Raw genomic sequence first — 19,111 nt, 5'->3', positions numbered from 1 at the left:
CTGGAAGTTCCTCTTACACTGTCTGCTTTGCAGTGGCTTTTTTACTGTGTATCCACTGGGAACGTGTCTTAATGCCATATTCCTTCCAGAGTCTTCCCCTAATTAGATGATTAATGAGAAAAAGAAAGATGAAGCATTAAGTCAGTCAATGGTGTATATTACAAATATGAAATCCCTGTCAATACATGTTTCACAGTAAGTCTGTATTAATCGTCTACCATAGAGAAACTACAGTTATATGCAGTACTCATCGGACTCCCAGAACTAAGTTTTAGATACGCTATGCCTTGGCTAGGGGGGAAGTTAGGAACGAAGAACAGTTTTGCTCGACAGCACCACAGCTCTACATCCAACTCCGTGCCAGATGCCAAGTGTGTCCATTATTCTATATCTGGCATATATTGAACTATTTATTTTATTTGAATCATAATAAAGCTGCCTAATCATCACCTAACAGTTGAATTTTTTGTAAAAGCTAATAAGCATGTGAGACAGAAGCAGCAAAAAGCATTTATTTTATATGAAGCTTTAAAATGTAGTCTAAGACCTATCTTTCCATGACTAATTTCCACTATTAATCAGCACGCCCGTAAACACAAAACCTGATTGTCTTCTGCAACTTAAAACAAAATGCTTAAAAGTACACTGGCTGGAAACGATGAACATTAGAAAAGCTAAATCATTTCCTCGATCCTTTTTCTAAGGCTGTCTCTCTTGTTGCTTCTACAATATTAAAACCCTGGCATGCATCCAACTTCATGTATTCTTGAAGAAAACGAAGACACCGGACCTTCACCAACGATTACTTACGAGCTGCCAAAATTAACAGCGACTGCACACGCACGCACACACACAAATTGAAACGGACAAGCCCATCTTCTGCAAAAGCTATCAGAGGTTATGCACTTCAGGGTGGAAACATGCAAAATCATTCTGAAACGAAAAAATAATCTTACTCATGCATAAAGATCTTACTTGCGTGAATAAGGCTTACAGCAGTCAACCCACGGGAATCACATTTAGAGTCAACTCCAGTTACCTGAGAAAGCTATTGCAGACTGTAGAAAAAGGAGGTGAGTGTCTGCACGGCCGCTCGTTTAATATTCACGCAGTGTGCACGCCCTGCGCGCCCGGGCTGCGGGACGAGCAGCGACCGCCGACACGGCCGCGAGGGCAGCGCCTCACCGCCCTTCGCAGCCATAAACAAAGCCGGGCGCCCCCCTCCCGCTGCGCAGACCCCCCCGCAGCATCGCCCCTCACCTCCCACCCGCACGGCCCTCGGGTGCCAGGAGGGGGCCCCGCAGCCGCCCCCCGAGGCCCCAGCCCCGCACTCCCCCGCGGACGCCGCGCCCGCCGCCGGGAGGGGGGACGGGGACAGACCCGCTCCCCTCGCTCGGCCGGGGCGAGCCCCTGGCTGGGCACCCACCCGGCGGCGGCAGCGCCCGGCTCCCCCCGGCCCGCACTCACCGTGCACGACCCCGGCCCGCGCCGGCGCGGGAGGGAGCCAGAGGCCCGGTGCCGGGGGGGTCCGGCGGCCCCCGCAGCCGAGAGGGGCCGGAGCTGGCACCGCCGGGCGGGCAGCGGCGCGGAGCACAATGCGCGGCCGCGGGAGCCGCGCCGGCGGGGCGGGGCGGGGCGGGGCGAGCCGGGGGGCGGGGGGGCGCCTCGCCGCCGGGAGGGGCAGCGGCGGGGGCAGCCGGGGGGGAAAACGACCTCAAACCCCTCGCCCGCCCTGCGCCGCGTCCGGCGGCAGCGCCTTCCCCCGGCGGGCAGGGTCCCTCCCGGTGCCCGCGCCCGGCAGGTGAGCGGCGGCCGCTTTGGGATGGCTCGGCGCTGCGCTCGGCCGTGCAGCCTGCGGCTCGTTTAGCGGAGCGCCGGCGGAGCTGCGGGCCGGCCCCCGGGGCCCCTCTCCGCTCCAGCGAGCGGCCGGACTGCGGCTGCCGGCGGGGAGAAAGGCGAAGCGCAGGCAGCGCACCGGCGGCTCGTCCCTGTAGATTGAGGCGGCGGCGCCAACGGGCCCCTCACGGGCGGCGAGCGGAGGGGCCGTTTCCCGAGCAGAGCTGGTGCCGCTCCGGGCGCCCCGGTGCCGGCGGAGCTGGGATCCCGCCGGGCAGCGTCCCGCCGTGTGCCGTGGGCGCACGGAGCCGCCGGTGCGGAGGGGCCGGACGAGGGTGTCGCTGGAGCGCGGAATCCCGTGCGGGGCCAGCGCAAGGCTGGCTGACCTGCACATCGACCAAAACTTGTGGGTTTGCTCGGTCTGTAGTTGGTAGTTTTGATCAGGGTTGGGGGATTTCAAGTACACCCTGCGGGGACTTAAAGCAAAGGAAGTTTTATCCAAATCAATCCCACCGCGAGTTTCAGCCCCATCAATCGTAGCTGGGTCGGGGTATCTGGCGAGCGCGCTGCTTCGGCTGCCTACCTGCTGCAGCAGTCCTGCCTGTGGGAATGACGGTGCCAAGGAGCGGACTCAAATGGTGGCGGTGTTTGGGTGTTAATGCCACAACGCCACGGCACAGTAGGCTTCAAAGTACGTGGCCTTCTGATACCCAAAGGGGCTGCTCATGCTTCGCTTTCTTCCCATTTCAGTGGAAGCTGGGCATCTGTGACTTGCTGTATTGATCTGACCCAGTCTGCCTTCAGGCTGTAATGGCTTTGCACGGTAACAACGGTAACGCTACAGGAAGGAATCTAATAGAGGAGAAGGAAGGATCCTACAAAGAAGTCCTCCTGTGCAGTGGTCAGGGCAAACTGTTACACTTTACAAGGAATTAACAAAGCACACCGTTGCTTAGTTTCTGACTGCAAAGGCAACAGCAGCAGTGCATGAGTTGCCATTGGGTATTTATACCTTCTGGAGTTCATGGTGTCTTTTGAGATTAAATGGTAAAACGACCAGGTTCATGACTAAGTAGTCCAATAACCCATAGAGCTATGCTCTTGCACAGAACGCAGCCGTGACTTCTCATCAGCTTAACTGACCCAGAAATCTGGAGGAGGACAACTTTGTCCTTCTAAACCTGTGGTGGAGGCATGAAAGGAATGTCCCTGATAGCCCTTGTCCCTGCATGTAAAGAAGAGTTAATCTGAGCATCGGGGAGCAGTTTCTTCTCCAGACCTGGCATTTTTTCAAAGGGCGGGTTTCTACGACAAACTAAAGCCCTTGAAAGAGACATTTTTATTACTGTCTGTTTTCTTTTAAGTTGTCTCCATTTTAGAAAATCTAAACTGAATTACTAAAACAACTAATTAACGTGCAAAGGAATCTGAGTTGGGTCTTTGATCAGTGTTACAGAATCACTATAAAATGATGGGGTTTTGTTAGGAACTGGTATCTAAATTTGTCATCAGAAACCTCGAATACATTAATTTCTTTATTTAACACAGCAAAACCATACAGGTTACATTCTCTCTGGAAGTTTTCTGAAAGCTTTACTTTAAAAACTACATGCTCCCTAGCAAGATAAAAATGGGAGAATTGGTACATCATTTTTAATGATGACTACCAGAATCACAGCTACAACCGAACGAGCAACCCCTCCGCACCCCACCACAGCCCGTCTGACTTCTATCAAAACTAGCACAGGCACAAACTTCCTTCTATTAGGAACCTCTTATGGGAGCAGAGCCTCATTTTACAGTATTTGTGATTGCTCTGGGCAGGTGAAATACCACCCCCCAATATGGCATCTTGGTGTGAGAAATATTTAATTATGCTTGGTTTTCACAACAGGAAAAAAATATTAAAGGATTCAAATTAATCTCAGTGCCAGATGAAGTAACATCCATCAAAATGCGCTCAGATCCTTTGCTAACAGCCAAATGCATCCAGTTGCTTCAGAAAAAGACCCCACATCACTAGCAACTTCTTCCTACTAAGGTCTAATCGGTATACTTACACTTTTTACTAGTTTAAGTGCAAGAGATGATGGGCAGAGTATAGTACAGCATAGTTACACTGGTAACAGTTCTAACATGGAGACAGCAACAGTTCAGAGAGAGTGTCAGCTGATTTTATTGCTCCCCATCAGTTCAATACAGATATAACCACATCAAGAAGCAATTAGGAAAGTTGTAACTGTAGTCAGCCCAGGCAGCAAAACAGTCTGGTGTACAGTTATCTTTACATAGGAACTAATTGTTAATTTTTTTCCCCTGTCCTAAAGGACACAGCCAGAGAGAAAGCAAACCTTCTTCAGCAGAAATGATCAACCAAAGCATGCCCAGGAAAGCAGCAGAAGCCAAACCAAAAAGCAGCTCAGCCCCATTCTCTGTGTTTCAGTTCCTCCCTTCCCAGAGCCAGTTTTAGATTCCTGTCCGAAAATGCTTCCAGCAAAACAGGAGGCACATGGAGCCAGCTGGCCGGGGTGGTGGTGCAGGATGATCCTCTCACTGCTCTTCACCTCCTCACAAAGATGGCTTTGCTAGCAAACTGCAAGAGGGAGCTGGCAGGGCACACTCCCACAGTAAAAGCCAAACTGGTGCCTTGCACATGCAAACGCACTGTCTCGGTTGGCTGCTGCGGGAGGCAGAAGATTGTATGGCCGGAGTAGGAGGTGAGGTTCCTCTGTCTGAGGGAGCTTGTCTAGCAGAGGGTCTGTGCTAAGCTTCTCAGGAGGAGCCAGGTCTTGGGGGCTGTTCTACTGACAGGACCTTGCCTAACTTCCCATCTCATCTTCATCTTTGTTTTCCTGTAGTAGGTGACCAAAGGGAGCAGCAGCATCACACACACATATCCTGAGATGTGGATAGACACAGCAGCAGCTCTTATGTTAGATCACCAGGTTTATGAGCTCCTTTTCTCTCCCATAGGTGATGTCACTGAGGAGACTGGCTTGGATGGCAAAAATCAACTGGAATATCAGCGAGGAGCAGGGCTACCACCGCCAGCAGTGTTAATCACCGGGGCAACTTGAATGGCAGCAGTAAAGACTGAGGTGAGCAGCGAGAGCATCTATATAAGCGGCGCTAAGCCAGGCTACCAAGCTCTGAGAAAAGCTCTGCAAGAAACATAGTCATGCATGTGGTGTTGGAGAGTGCTGCTCATATTCTCAGGCTGCCAAAGAGACAGGAGATCGGTAAAGTTAATTTTTAGCAAACATTTCCTAGTGCCGAGTGCGCTGAAGTGGCACGTTTTTTAGATGTCTCAGCTATGGCAGCAGAAAGAATATGTAGGGCTTTGGGAAATGCAGGGCATTAGCTGTTAGCACTTTTTTTTTTTTTGGTGCCCTCAGCAGTTCACAATTATCAAAACAAGGGCAAACCTCTTGCCTCCTGAAGTAAAAGCTGCACAACAAAGTTGTGGATGGAAGGAAATTTGCACAGGAAACCAGAGAGCTGCAGAAAGGATGAGTTAATGGAAAAAGGTTAATGTCCTGATACTGGGTAAAGGCTGTGGAAAACTACCAGCTCACTCTGTCAAAGAGTGTGACTGCCAGCGAGTGTCCTCAGTTAAGCTGTAGCATGCCCACTCCAGGCAACTTCATTCCACAGATATTACTGGAGGCAGAAATTTCCCTCCATCTAGAAGAACAGTTCCTTGCCAACCAGTCCTTTTTCTAACAATGAAGTAAGAGCACAGAGAAAGCTCAGTTTTCACCAGCTGGTTAAAATTAATACGAGGCCGGATTTACTTTATTGCACACAGTTACGGGTTTTGTGTGCACGCTTGTTTTACATGTCCCTGCTGTTGCACCTCCTCAGATTACACAAGGAATTGCTGTCAGAGGAATTGAGGATGGGAAGCTCGGGGAAGCGAGGATGAACCATAATTGCAACATTTTAAATTGGGCTTGTAGTACAGAGGTACAGTCACAGACAGCAGAAAAGGAAAACCCACCTAGGCAACCAAGGCGCAAGTAGATGATTAAAACACTTTCTCAGCTATGGGACAGCTGGGATAAAGACCTCTAACTTCTGATTCTTAATGAAGCCATAGGACTTTAGCTTCCTTCACAACTGAAGTGGCTCAGAAGTAGGATGCTTGGCTCAACCTCTTCCCACACCCCTTCCCTAGCCGCAGAGTAATTATCACCTATTTAATTTAGCATGGGAAGTCTTTTCTTTGTTGTTTCTTGGCTAGTGAAATTGTTCGCTGTAGATGTCTCTTTCATCTGAAAAGTAAAGATCTTCTCTGGTTAAGGATGTCCTCAGGCAACTGTATCTTACTTTTTTTTTAAAATGAGTTTGTTGGTTTTTGCTATCAGCCTTAGATAAAGCAAGTATTTAGGGACTGAGTGGAATCTGATTTACAATGTAAGGGATGAAAATTTTTCTGTAGCATCTTTTATCCAAGAATACCAAATGCTTCCCTAACATTAATTAATGTTAAGTTCTCTCAAACCATCTGCTTGAGACACTGACACCTATTTTGCAAAATAGCTGCAATAGGTAAAACACCAAAATACATGTAAGCGTACTTAACACCAAAATAGATGTTCAAGAAGGTATGAGCTGCTGAAGGGCATGTAGCGAATCAGCAGGGTAGCCCTGATATGTGTCTTAGATGTCCTGTATCCCATCTCGTATTGCTTCTCCATGGCCCAGGAACTTTCCAACCTTAAGATATCTCCAAGTGTTCTCATAAGTTAAATTTAAGTACAGCCGTAGATGACTGACACCAAGGATTCAGCATAAACAAACAGGTTTGAACATTAGAATGATTTTTGATTTCGGAGTTGTTTTGGCCAGCATTGGAGGATATATGAAATAAACCAGAGGTTTCAATTTGACAGCAGAAAAGGAAAAGGAACTGCAGTTCAGCTGACATTTCAAACCCCAGAATCTTTGATGATGCAGTTCAGTGCAGTCAGCCCTGAGCACAATGACTGGTAGCAGTACTGCAGTACTCTGCAGAGATACCAGCTGGGGTCTCTGCTCTTTTTGCACTTGTAATTGGTGAAACACACACTTCGGTGAAGTCTGGCAGGAGCCCACAGTCCCAAACCCACCATCCTAGATATGAGATGGCTATGAACCACAGAAGGGAAAGAGGGACTATCTTTCCTCCTGTTTTTACCTTGTCTTGTAAACTAACCAGGTTTGGGTAATTTTGGAGTGAAGCTTTGATTGGGAAGAGAGTCTCAAATCCAGACTGAAACTTTTGATCCAAATCAGTGAGTCTGCCCTGAGAATACATAATGCACCTAAGGACTGAAAACGCTTGTTCAGGATGTCAGGGACCCACGTTCCTGCTTTGATTTCAACTGTTGAATGTGCAGGCGAGTCTCCTGCAGCTTCTGTACAAGCAAAACTACAACTGTGACTTTGGCTGCTTGAGAGAGGACCCGTCTCTGTCTTGTCTCTGGAACTATTTGGTGTGAGTTTTCCACTATGAGCTGGGCAAAGAAACTGGGCTCTTACTCAGTGACCTTCCTGCTAGACATCAGGGAACTGCACAGTGATAACAGGAATCATGGGAATACCTCCATCCCTAGCCCATGAGATCCACCAGCAATAGGAATTTACCAAAGAAGCTATTGCTGTCCTCTCACCCTATTCACCCCTGTTGGCAAGGGCTGTAGAGAGGCTTACTCTCCCTTACCATGTAACAGGGCTGCAGACACCACCATTCCCTCCATCCCTTCATTTCTCAAACCTCCCTCCTGCTCCACATAGGTCTGGACTGCCCCTGCCCGCAGGTACTGGGGGCTTTTACAGCCGTGCAGAGTATCTGCTGAATTCCTCAAAGCAGAACAGTTCCAACAACAACAACTATTTCAAATCTTGGGAAGTGTTGCGGGAAGTAAAAACTGTTTCTGCACCACTCTGCTGTAGGTGCTGTCAGGAATGATGCTGGTAGTTTCTTGCTGCCGTACTCTTGCCCTTCTGGATCAATAACTCACTCTGGTCCAGGGAACTAGGTTATAGGACTACTCTGGCCATGCCTTCTCATATTTTAGATGAATAAATTGGAACCACTGTGTAGCATGTTTGCCCTGCTACTAAGTGGTTGCCACAATCCACGCCAGTGCTCGCTGTATTTTCCTGACTGCAAAAGTGATTCTTACACCTCATAATATCATTCAAAGTTTGTTAAGTGCTAATGGTCTTTGTCAAAGAAGAAATGGTACATGATTATCATGATTAAAATTTCCCAGAACAGTGAGACACTCAGAAGCAAGTGTGAAATGACACAGAGACTTTAAGGAGAAATATTTTGCTAAAGAACCCACATGTATCATTCACAGTGATTTCAAGTTTTGGCAACAATATTTTCATTTTGGTATTTTTCACTTTGTAATTTCTGATACGTTTTTTAAACAATTTGTTTATCACCCTGCTAAGGCTCTTCTGTAAGAGAGTGTTTTCTTTTTTAAGTACTGTTTTTAACACCCTGAAGATCAAACTCACAGTAGTCCTGTGTAACAGATTTTAAATATTAATAGCAGCACACTAGTAATGCTGTGGGGAATAGTATCATCTTCTTTAAAATCCATACACCAAAATGACTTTAATAAATAATATTACAAATCTGATGCTGGAGTAAAAGTAGTAAGGTTATAATTCATACATATTTGCTCCTTTATACCCAGTGTTGTAACGGTTCTTTCAAAAAGATAACCATAAAAAGACACGAAATTTTTGTAAGACTCCACCAGCACATCCTATTTGTCCTTGCACAGCCACTGCTGTTTCCAAATGAAAACCTCCACATTTGTACTCTCTTAATGCATCCGGATATATTGTTTGCATAACGACTGGCTGCCCAGGACTGTTTAGATCTGCTCCATCTCATTTATACTTTGGCTAATGCTTGTTTGCAGCAGCACCTGTAGCTGACCTTTCTCCAATAACAAATACAAATTAATTCAAATCTTATATATTTGTGGGTCAGGAGTTTCAGCTGCTGGCCCCTGCTGGCTACATAAGGCAGCGAGGCATCGTTACAGACACCTTTATACAGCTCACTTTGGGGGGGAGGGGCAATAAAGGTAGATGGAGAAAATTCCAGCTGTTCATGACCACTATCTCTTTTGGAGAATGGCTGAAGACTTTGGGAGTTGCATAACATGGAATATCAGTAGTTAGTTTGCTACTCAATCAAAAGTCAAAGTTTGCAACTTTTATGTTTTTCAAAATAGATATTGAATGATGAATGATGTACTACTTATCTATAGGATGATGTACTTACATTTATCTAAAAGTTGGGAAACATCCAAGGACCCTTATTGCTAACATGACGGATGTACTAATTGCTAAGTCCTTGGATTTGTCATCTTTAAAAAGGCTATCTGGTCCTAAGTTCCTGTTGTTTATACAACGTGGCAAAGACAAGGACTTAAATCATGGTCACTAGTTTAGTGAGATATGTAAATGAGTTCCTGAAATTGTAATGAATACGTAAACGATTTCCTGGAAAGTTAATGAATAGGTATGAGTTGCTTGTATAAAGAGGGGACTGAAAAATCCCCTCGGAGAGCATGACTTTGTTGGAGCGATCCCCCATGCACCCAGCGCTGCCAAATAAAGATAACCTCCGCTCACTTGAATATTGGTGACTGATTCTTTAAATCAATATCAAGTGGCATATCCATGTGGATAGGTAGGTACATAGCATTCCTGCTTAAAGGACAGCTTTTCTATCATGGGCAACTCTACTCCCTGGTCAAAACATGACACTTCCAAAAAATTTCCAAAGAACAGCTCTGTGAAAGAGAAATATCTTTGATCATGGAGCAATGTACAGTCATTAAGGAGTGTTTCTTGTTGATACTTTGAAGAGAGACAGCCCAAGAAAATTTAAAAGAGAAAAACATTTATCAATACAGAAAAATGAACCACCTGTACAAATAACTGGAAGAAAGGCATGCATGCCACCAGAATGGTAAACATTGCCTATGTAATTAAATTCCTTTGAAGAAGGCCTTTGCTCCAATACCAAAGCCATTACCAGGCAGCCAAAACATACACAGGTACAAGTTTAATAATCCTTTCTGTTTTCATCTAAACCAGGGTTTTCAATCTCCTTTTCGCTGTGCAATTGTAAAGCCTTCCAAGTAACTGTAAAGCCTCCTACGTGCCAAATGTAAGCCCACTTGCCAGGAGGATGGCTTTTTAGTTTGTGCCTTTGGGTGGAGCCCTTAAAATCAGAGACGCTCAGGAGCCTACAAAAAGTCAACAGTGAAAGGTACCAGTGTCAAAGGCTGCCCCTCAGGAGCAGCAGGGAGCCTGCTGCATGGAAAGGCAGAAAAACAAGGTAGGAAAGCATACCAAGAGCAACAGTCACAGATGAATGAGGTGGGTGGAAGCAGCAGCAGGGCATTTACTGGCTCCTAACTGCTCCAACAGTGGAAATCCTCTGTGTACTCAGGCATAGGTTGTCCCTGCCAGTGAAGGAACATTACTTGCCATTCACACAAAAGCAAGGTGTGTTCTAAAGAACGGTTAGCTTTTTTTCCCTGCACTAGAGATGTTATCTATGCTTCGTGCTGCAGTTTCTACCCTAATAAATACCTTTGTTTAATGAATAATACGTAGGACAAGATTCCGTGACGTAGAAGACTGGTTAGACCAGCTACAAACCCACTGAAAAGATTCAGAATGATATTGTATAACATTTTTCAAGTTCAGCTGCGTACCGATGATGCTTTTTTCCCTGTGGGAGGTACCTATTTTCCTTTTGCTGTGTTCCTTTCTGACATGGACAATATGGACTTAATATACACCAGCATATTTGTGAATACTGGGCAGAAAAGAGCTTCTTTCTCCCCAAGAATTTTTCCTCTGCCTTTGCCAAAGCTTAAGGCTGGTGATAAGTCTAAACCCAGAGAGCAGGACGGAGGGGCTGGAGCCCAGAGGCAAATCTTTTAGGAGTCAGCAGAGCTACAGAAGTAGGGGAAGATGTGCTTCTGCCCTGGTCAGGGCAGGTAAGCATAACCTACCCCAGAACGCTACACGACTTGAAGACGCATTTTGGGGCGGCAGTTTCTCGGTGTGAGAGATGTACAATACCCTGATGTGGAGAACTGAAGTGTCCACTGCTCTGCAAAGATGAAGTCCCTCCACTCAGGCAGAGGCAGCCCAACCTTGCACTTCAGATCAGAGTCCAGGAATAGAGGATCGAAAAGCACCTTACCTTCATGGTTAGCTGATGATTCAGTCTCAGGATTTTCTGTTAAGTCTGGTAACATGAGGACAACGTGTCATTTACTACTATGGTGATTCAATTCAGATCAGGTCAGATTGCTAACCCATTTTATGAAAACCACCAGATGGTGTGATGGGATCCCAAACTAGCCCAAGCTTTGTTGCAAACCTGTCAAGACCTTTTCTTTCACAGGGAGCTCCTCAAAGACAACCTAAAAGGCATTCAAATTTAGAAAAAGCCAACCTTTATTAGTTCAAAACCCCAACTTGTTGATGACATTTTAGAACAGAAGCAGCCAAGGGACTAGGTAAGACAGAAGAACAGTTTTAAGAGGCTTGTAAACAAATCTGCCCTGCACACTGTATCCTTTCAGGCTATATTTTGGAGGTTTTTTGATGGGTTGCAACTACCTGCAGAGTCCCCTCAGCTCTCCAAAAAGTCCTCTCTTACATCAGCACAGAGCTCGAAGTGTGCTCACTGCTTCTCTCAGCGGTCTTCCGCTGTGCTGCAAATGGCTGCGTGGCTAAATCCGTGCTGCTGCTTCCTCTGATCCACCCCGTAATCTGGATGTCTCTCTCCCTCAGACAGATTCAGTTGTTCCCTAAGAAAAGGAGCATCCCTTCTCCTTCCAGAGGCCTCTTTACCCAGGTGCTCTCTTCTTACAGGGAGATAATCTACCAAACAAGAACAAGCAAAACAGTCTGTCACAGGTAGCCGTCACTTTCAGTCAGCAGGTGGCAATTAAATGATTAATACTAACATTAATTAAAAAACTATCTGCACTGTGCTGGGTGATCTGGTGACATGACTTGACTCTCTGGCCTTTGCTTGTGGTAGTGATGCAGGTGCCGATGCACAAGATCCTGCTCACAGGACGGGCACAGCTAGCCTCGCTTTCCAGCCTCATCAGTACACACAGGCAGGCTGGAGGGGTGCGTGCACTGAGGGATCAGCCATCAAGTCTGCAGGATAGGAAAAACTAATATGCTGCAGATGAAGATAAAAAGAAAAGACGTCATCAGATCCTCCCACCAGCTAGACTTCGTAAATCTGAAGAGGAACTTTCATCATGCAAAACTTGGAAAGAGGACATTTCTAAAGAAAGCTGCTTGCTCTGACAGTATTTTGGGGGTGGTGGGTGTGAGATTCACAGTGTTGAGACACTGAATTTGTCAAAAGATTGGGAAGATGCTTTAGCCAAGAAACCCCAACAAATATATGTTGGGAACAGACACCTTGTCAGATCTGATTGAAGCTATCAAAGGAGTCAACTTTAAAATGGTATTGCCATATCTGCTGCCAGTAAGTGTCCTGGGAGAGTGATATAAAACTAAAATACATGTATTTCAAAGTAAAGGAACACAAGACTTACTCTATTACTCTTACTTTCTGTTACACTGGGCATCAGAAATGCCTGCAGAACCAAACACCAGCATAATGCTATTTTTTTTCAAGCAGTTGCATAAATGTACAGTCAATCACTGTGTGTTATGCATGCCAAAATAATTATCAATAAGAGCCTGATGACTGAAGGAGTAAAGAGAACAAGCTCTTCTTTGTTCTGCCAACAGTTCAAGATTTTACTCCTGCAGAGCCCATTTTTTTCAAAATGCACTTTATTTGTTTTAACCTATGCTGCACTTGCACATGAGGAAGTAACTTCCACCCAGGCAGCCACATCTTTCCCAACTTTTAAATACAGTGTGAAGATCTCTGGAGCACCACCACAATAAATGCAAAGTAGATGGAAGCTGTTCCACATACACGTATGTGCAATGTTGTCTCATCTTGAAACTAAGACTGAACCAGAGTGGTCAGGAATTCTCCAGTCTGTTGTCCCCAGAAAAGCACCCCTGTCTGTCAGTGAATCCTGTTCATAGGCAGTTCTTGTTAGCCAAGGCAAGAGGTTCTTGCTCAGCCCCAGCAGTGAGACTTCTGCAAGGTGCCCTTGAAAGAGCAAGACAAAAAAAACCCTGTTAGCACACATGCACGGACTGCCCCCCTAACGCAGGCTCCTTCTGCAGTCCATGTGAAGAGAGCATTATAGCCATGCTGTAAGCCAGACAAGGTCAGCAAAATCTGGAAAGAACCACCTGAAGCAGCCAGGCTAAAGGTGCCCAGTCCCCTAGGACAGCATTTGGTGACAAACGGCCACTGCAAGATAAAGACTGGGATTCTTGCAGGAAAAACTACCATAGTACCACCCCCACGTACAACTGGCTCTCAAAATTTATTTCTCCTGCACCAGCATGCTATTAATGCAGGCAATAAAGTCCCAATCCTGCCAAAACACTGTGAACTTGCTCCTGCCTCTGTGCCCATTTCATCCATTTTGCAGCTTTCCAATGGGAGAGCTTGTGGTAGTACTTTTTAAGGACGCATGCAACTGTCTGCAAGCCCAGAGCAAAAAAACCCCCTGATGACTACAAGAAAACCATCCATGCCAGGAACAGGGCACACCCAAAACTCAGGGAGGCTGAAACCAGGGGCTTTTGTGAGTTCCACCCATCTTGCTCCTCCAGCATTTTCACCCAACACCACTGAATGAGTTGAGAAAGCTTCAGAAAAACACTCCGCAGTGCACAACCTCACTGCAGAAAATTATTCCTCACTCAGCAAAAAAGATAAGTGAGTAAAACAATGGAAACAATTTATATCATTCCACTTAAACAGCTTTTCAAAGGGTGGTGTGTGGGCATGCCACAATTATTCATTTTTAAGCTGTATCTCGCTACTGTTATGATGTGGATTCTGTGAACTCGCTGGCCCCCGACATCCTCCCCAGCGCTGCCTTGCAGAGAGCCTCTGAGGTTCAGCTCTGAGCATCTCATTGTATCATGGGTGTCATTTCCACAACAAAAGTAATCACTCTCTTAACAGTAGCAGTTACAGCTGAAACAAGGAGCTATGGGCGTTTTGTGTGCAGAAGTGCCGGCCTCAGCTCTCACAACATCCAAATTCAGCTTTTTACTTCAGGTGGCCATAAGACATGGGTGTGGATAACAAGGTGAAGCTTGTACTTTAGAGCTTCCTCAGCCTGCCATACACCTATGGTGGGGACAACACTGTGGAAGAACAAAAGACCATGGCCTTGAAGAGATCTTTTTCTTAATCTTGCCATATATTTGATAAACCACACAAGTATGATTAAGCACACACATGTGCAAGTGCCTGGACCCAGAGGGCAGTTCTTAGTGAAACCAGCAGTGGAGAATTACACACACCCTTTTGAGCACCTTTTCCACTTCTGGAACAGTGTTTAATAGCCCCAGTGTAAACAAAAGTTTTCTCTTTTCCTGAACTGCTTGGGCAGGAGGTCACAGTATGCATTATGTGAAGGTGGTGAATATTTAATTTTCCTACATACAATCTGATATCACTCATGGGTGCGTCCACTCCATAACCTGGATTCCTGCAAGCACCCTGTACGAGCCCCTCTGCTAAGGCAGTGCAGTTTTCAAGCGTACATGAAAGAACCGATCAGAATCTTATATTTTTGCTTGAGCTTTAACTGATGTTTTGCTTAATTAGGCCATTCTTTCATTTTTGATTTTTTTTTCCTCCAAATGTCAAAGCTCGTTGCTTCAAAGGATCATTTCAATCACCCCTGCAGGAAGAGAGAAAATTGCTCAGAAAGATTAAAGGGAGCGCGAGAGAGGGAGGTGCAGACAGATAGACAGAGTGCGGAGCAAAATATCTAACGAAAGCCTGATCCTACTCCCACTACAGTGAATCTGCAGAGAAAGTAGAGACATCAAATATAATTTTTGCATTTAAAACACATTCATGACAATACACCAGAATAGTAAATGCAACTTTTGTGACATTCATGAAAGATACTTTGGATGAAGCTCATCTCCTTCAACAAGGAAGATCATAGCAATTTGTGCTCCAGGTATCACATTGCTGATACACATTCCAGCTCGGAAAAGCTCCAGAAAATCCAATTTTAATCCTGCATTCTCAATTCCTTTCTTCTTTTCCCCAGTAATTTGACTTAAGTGGGATAGGCCTTAAATCACAATATCTTTTTTTTCCCCCCAAATACACACCACAATGTGTTAAAGTTTTATGATAGAAATGTATTTTCCAACATATTTCTGAAATATTTTCATGCTCTGCAGTCACTTCAGTGGTTTCTGTTGTAGGTCGTATCGACAAACAGAGAAATGTGTAAACGTAGAAGAATTCAGAAGACTGGAGTCTAGCTGCATCATTGTGCACATATAAAAGATACCAGCCTTGCTTCAGCCTAAGCTGCAGTGAAGTATATGTATTTTAACAACCGAAGCTGAGGACCTGATACTTCAAAGAGTCTGTAAATACAGAACCACTGACTTTAGTGGGACTCCACAAGGACATAAGAGTAACTTTACAGAGCACTGCACCCTGTATATGTATTCAGATGGGAAAATTCACACCAGTTTCTTGAGGCATTTAACTTAAGCTTCTTTTGCATTGGGAGTAATGCTGATGCTGCTTACGTAGCTAGTGAATAACAGAGGCTATGTTTCCTGGTGGGGGGAAGGGATGGTTCAGACCACTGAGGTTTAATGCCAAAAGCAGCTGATTTGATTAGTGTTTCCCAAAAACATTCAACTCAAATTCTGTGAAGGATCAGGATCTTTTAAGGCATTAAATAGACATGTCCCGGATCTTGGTGGAAGAGCCTACCCACTTTTTAAAATGTTCTTAGGAAAATATATCTGCATTTTATCAAGAAACACAAGTAAATCTAAGAGCCATGCATATATCTAGCCTAAGTCTAGTATTACCCAAATATCTAGACTCCTGTGTGAAAGGAAAAGACATTCAATGGCAAAAAATGAAGATGTTCAAAGATCATCTACTGTCTCTGGACTTTTTTCTTTCCCAATTACGAGGCAGCAGATTATCTGCTGTTGTCCATATTTAAAAAAAAAAAAAACAAACCCACAAAAAGAAGGTATAAGGGTAAGATGGATGACCTCAGGACTAGAAAGCCTGCCTTCGTTCCATTACCCAAGATAAACACTTGAGGAGACCTGATAATGATCTCTTAACAAGCTCCATACAGAAAAGACTTGTGATACTAAATGGATAATTAAACTAACAGCAAATAGTACTACAAGGTGCATTGATTGGAAGATAAAAAAAGTTTAGAGCTAGACAAACATCTTTTTTTTTTTTTTTTTTGAGGTATCACACCAATTAGGGAACTACTACACTGATGTCACCTCCCAGGTCCTGGCTCTGTAGTGATCTAAACACATAATTGAGATGCAATTCGTTTGGCTTACAATTAACTTTTGGATGTGTTATAGGTGTAAACATATGCATGCAGTCACATAGGCACATACACAGAAATGTCATGTGAATCTCACAAGACTACTGCATTTCTTGACTCTAGCCAAGGAATACAAGAAATACACAATCTAGGCAAAGTAAAAAGCCCAGTAAACATCCTCGCCTCAACATCTTTGCTCTCTCATGTGTTCTTTAGTTTGGACCCAGGGCCCTGGAGAGCCAGGGCCTCCTACTCAAAGCTTTTCTTGTGAACTTTTGATTGTTCTTCCTTTTCAGCTGAGTATTCCTGGTCCTTCAGCAAGGTCACAGGCAGCAGTCTCAACTCAGGGAAATTTTTATTTCATTCAATTTATTGCCTCTTAACACAAACTTTTTATTGTTAATTCACGTAATTAATTTGAGGGGGAAAAAGGAGCGCAAACATTTAAGGCCTTTTCTTCTTTGTAGTGGTGGACATTGTAGCAATCTGAACATAAACCTATTACACACACCACCCCTTGCTCCCATCAGCTAGATCATTGGATTAACATCGTAATACCTACTGCAGACTTTGCTTCTTGCCCCTGTGAAACACACAAGCAAGAACATCATACTAGTTTAAATTACTCACTATACCTTAGCATAAAAAGTATAAACATAGTTCAAAGATTTATGTTGCTACTAGAGATTCTAGTAAGTTCTTCAGTCCCACCAGGCTTTGTCCAAGCCCCAGATGGGTGGTGAAAACTGCTCACTTGATAAACGACAGCCTTTCCCCTTTTGGAGAGTAAAATGGTGCACTGAGGGGTGCAGCTCTCCTGGAGCTTGCTCCGTGTCCTGCAGCATTAACTGAGCTCTCACCTTGCTCCAGCACTTGCACTCCCTTAACGCTCACCTCAAACTCTGAAGGGCTTTTTCCTATCTTCATCTTACCCTCCCTGCTCCCTTCAGGAGCCTACAGGAGTCCCTACACATTAAAAAAACCCAACACAATAAAAATACAAAATTTGCAAACTATTTGCTTGCATTTACGACTCCAGGCAAATGGGAGATTGAAGAGAGAGTAGCTATGGTGTTCTATTTTATTTCTCATTAGCCACTATGAAGCCAAACATGCTGGAACCACACTTGCTTCACATGGCCTAGGCTCGGTCTCATTTGACACGATTTCAGGAAGACACGTGTATCTGGTTAACATTTGAGTTAAACCAAATGAGATGTTGCAGACAAAGCTCTGCAGAAACTACCCAGGCAGTGCAATTAGATTTAATTAGGTTTACAGCAGAAGAAAGCTACATAGGCGCCACACAAACACACATGCAAAAAATAGAACAGTAACAGAGAGGGGAAAAAAGAGAAAACACAGAAAGAATGTCAGTAAAATGAATGGGAAGAACTGGGAGGGAAGGGGGTGACCAGGGCAGGCATGGACCCTTGCCTGGTTAACAGTACAGGGAGGGTCAGGCTCATTCAGAAATATCGTTTGGGCAAACAAGAGCCTAACGTCACCAAGAAGCAACATCTTTAGCTCTCCAGGGAATTTTGGGCACAAGATGAAGACAGATTTCTGGCTGGGATTCATAACACGTGTCTAATCTTTACATCTTTTTGGCCTCAAAGTATTGCAATGAATGCACAGGATAGGTTTGCAAGGTTTTTTCCTTCTGCTAGTCTGAGGATAGCATGCTTTTCACAAACTGAAAAAAAATACTTTGGAGAAACTATAGATTAGTAGCTGTGAACTTGCAAAAAAGGGAGGCCTTTTGATCCATTCTCTTGCTCCAAAAACTTGGGCTATTTTGCTTGGCCACAAGACCTGAAACCACCAGAGTGAAAATTCTAATGATATTCCAGTAAAATAATCACCGTTTGCTCCATAGTTGCCTGCATTTGTTTCTGCTAAGGAAGGAGACAATCTGTGGGGGCAATGGGCTTCATAAATAATTTTCTAAAAAATTTTTTTACATGATTGAAAACACAAATGCACCAGAAGAGAGGCCAATAAAGGTATTTGTCCTAAAAAAACCCCCATAGCTAACAAGGCAGAAACACTTTGCTGCATTTCTTTACTTGGCATGCACATATGGCAAGTGACATTCCTAAATCTTTGCTACACTTACTAGTTCTTTACATGGGCCAGCTTTTTGCTTTTTCCTGTATTGACAGGAATTCTCTCCGAGGCAGCCCTCTTTACAACAGGCTTCTTTGCAGATGAAAGGAACATGATACATTTTTAGATGACCAGCATCACATCACTTCATGCAGGGCTCCTCCAAACTCTTTTAAGTCAATTCATTCTTCATCTGAGCTGTTTGCCATTTGATTAGGAAAAAACCCGCAAACAAAAACAAACCAAGGAAAGCAAAGAAGAAATATAATCATGAATGGGAATGCTGACTTTGATCTGCTTGCAAGGTTGACTTGTTCATCCCTCAAGAATACTCAGATGACCTGAGGTTATACCTACTTATCTGAAGAGAGGCAAGTTTAGGATATGAACTATCCTAGATATGAGTCTGGATCAAGTCTAGATTATAACAGCAACAAAAACACTGTTGATACAAAACCTTCAAGAATTGCAAAGGACAGGATTGTTTTCTACAAAATGAAGAAAGTCTTCTGTTCCCTGTTTGGGGTGATGTTCTGTATAAAACATATCTTTCAAACAATGAGCACTCCAAAAATTAAAGGCAAACGCTTATAGAACCTTTCCTTTTTTGTCTATTTGTAGCTTGGACTTTAGAATGCATTCTGGAAACC

General features: G+C 44.6%; 1 protein-coding gene and 1 long non-coding RNA gene across 7 annotated transcripts in view; one reads left to right on the top strand and one right to left on the bottom strand.

Moving 5' to 3' along the window:
* Window positions 1–1,645, bottom strand: part of PRR5 (proline rich 5) — a 94,237-nt gene extending 92,592 nt beyond the window's left edge. The window contains exon 1 of one of the 5 annotated variants that reach the window (XM_056339805.1): window positions 1,468–1,645. The gene's annotated coding sequence lies outside the window, so the exon portion shown is untranslated. The remainder of the gene's footprint in view (window positions 1–1,467) is intronic. The other 4 variants (XM_056339808.1, XM_056339802.1, XM_056339809.1 and 1 more) reach the window with 4 other exon arrangements.
* On the top strand, window positions 276–19,056 carry LOC130149788 (uncharacterized). Of its 2 annotated transcripts, none has more exons than XR_008822011.1 (3): window positions 276–1,073; window positions 4,810–4,934; window positions 15,235–19,056. It is a non-coding gene; the product is annotated as an uncharacterized LOC130149788 (long non-coding RNA). The 2 variants fall into 2 exon arrangements; XR_008822010.1 differs by lacking the exon at window positions 15,235–19,056 and adding an exon at window positions 11,924–13,654.
* The last annotated feature ends 55 nt before the right edge of the window (window positions 19,057–19,111 follow it).

Source organism: Falco biarmicus, chromosome 5 (assembly GCF_023638135.1).
Source record: "Falco biarmicus isolate bFalBia1 chromosome 5, bFalBia1.pri, whole genome shotgun sequence".
NCBI lineage: Eukaryota > Metazoa > Chordata > Aves > Falconiformes > Falconidae > Falco > Falco biarmicus.
This window is presented reverse-complemented; position numbering and strand designations above follow the sequence as displayed.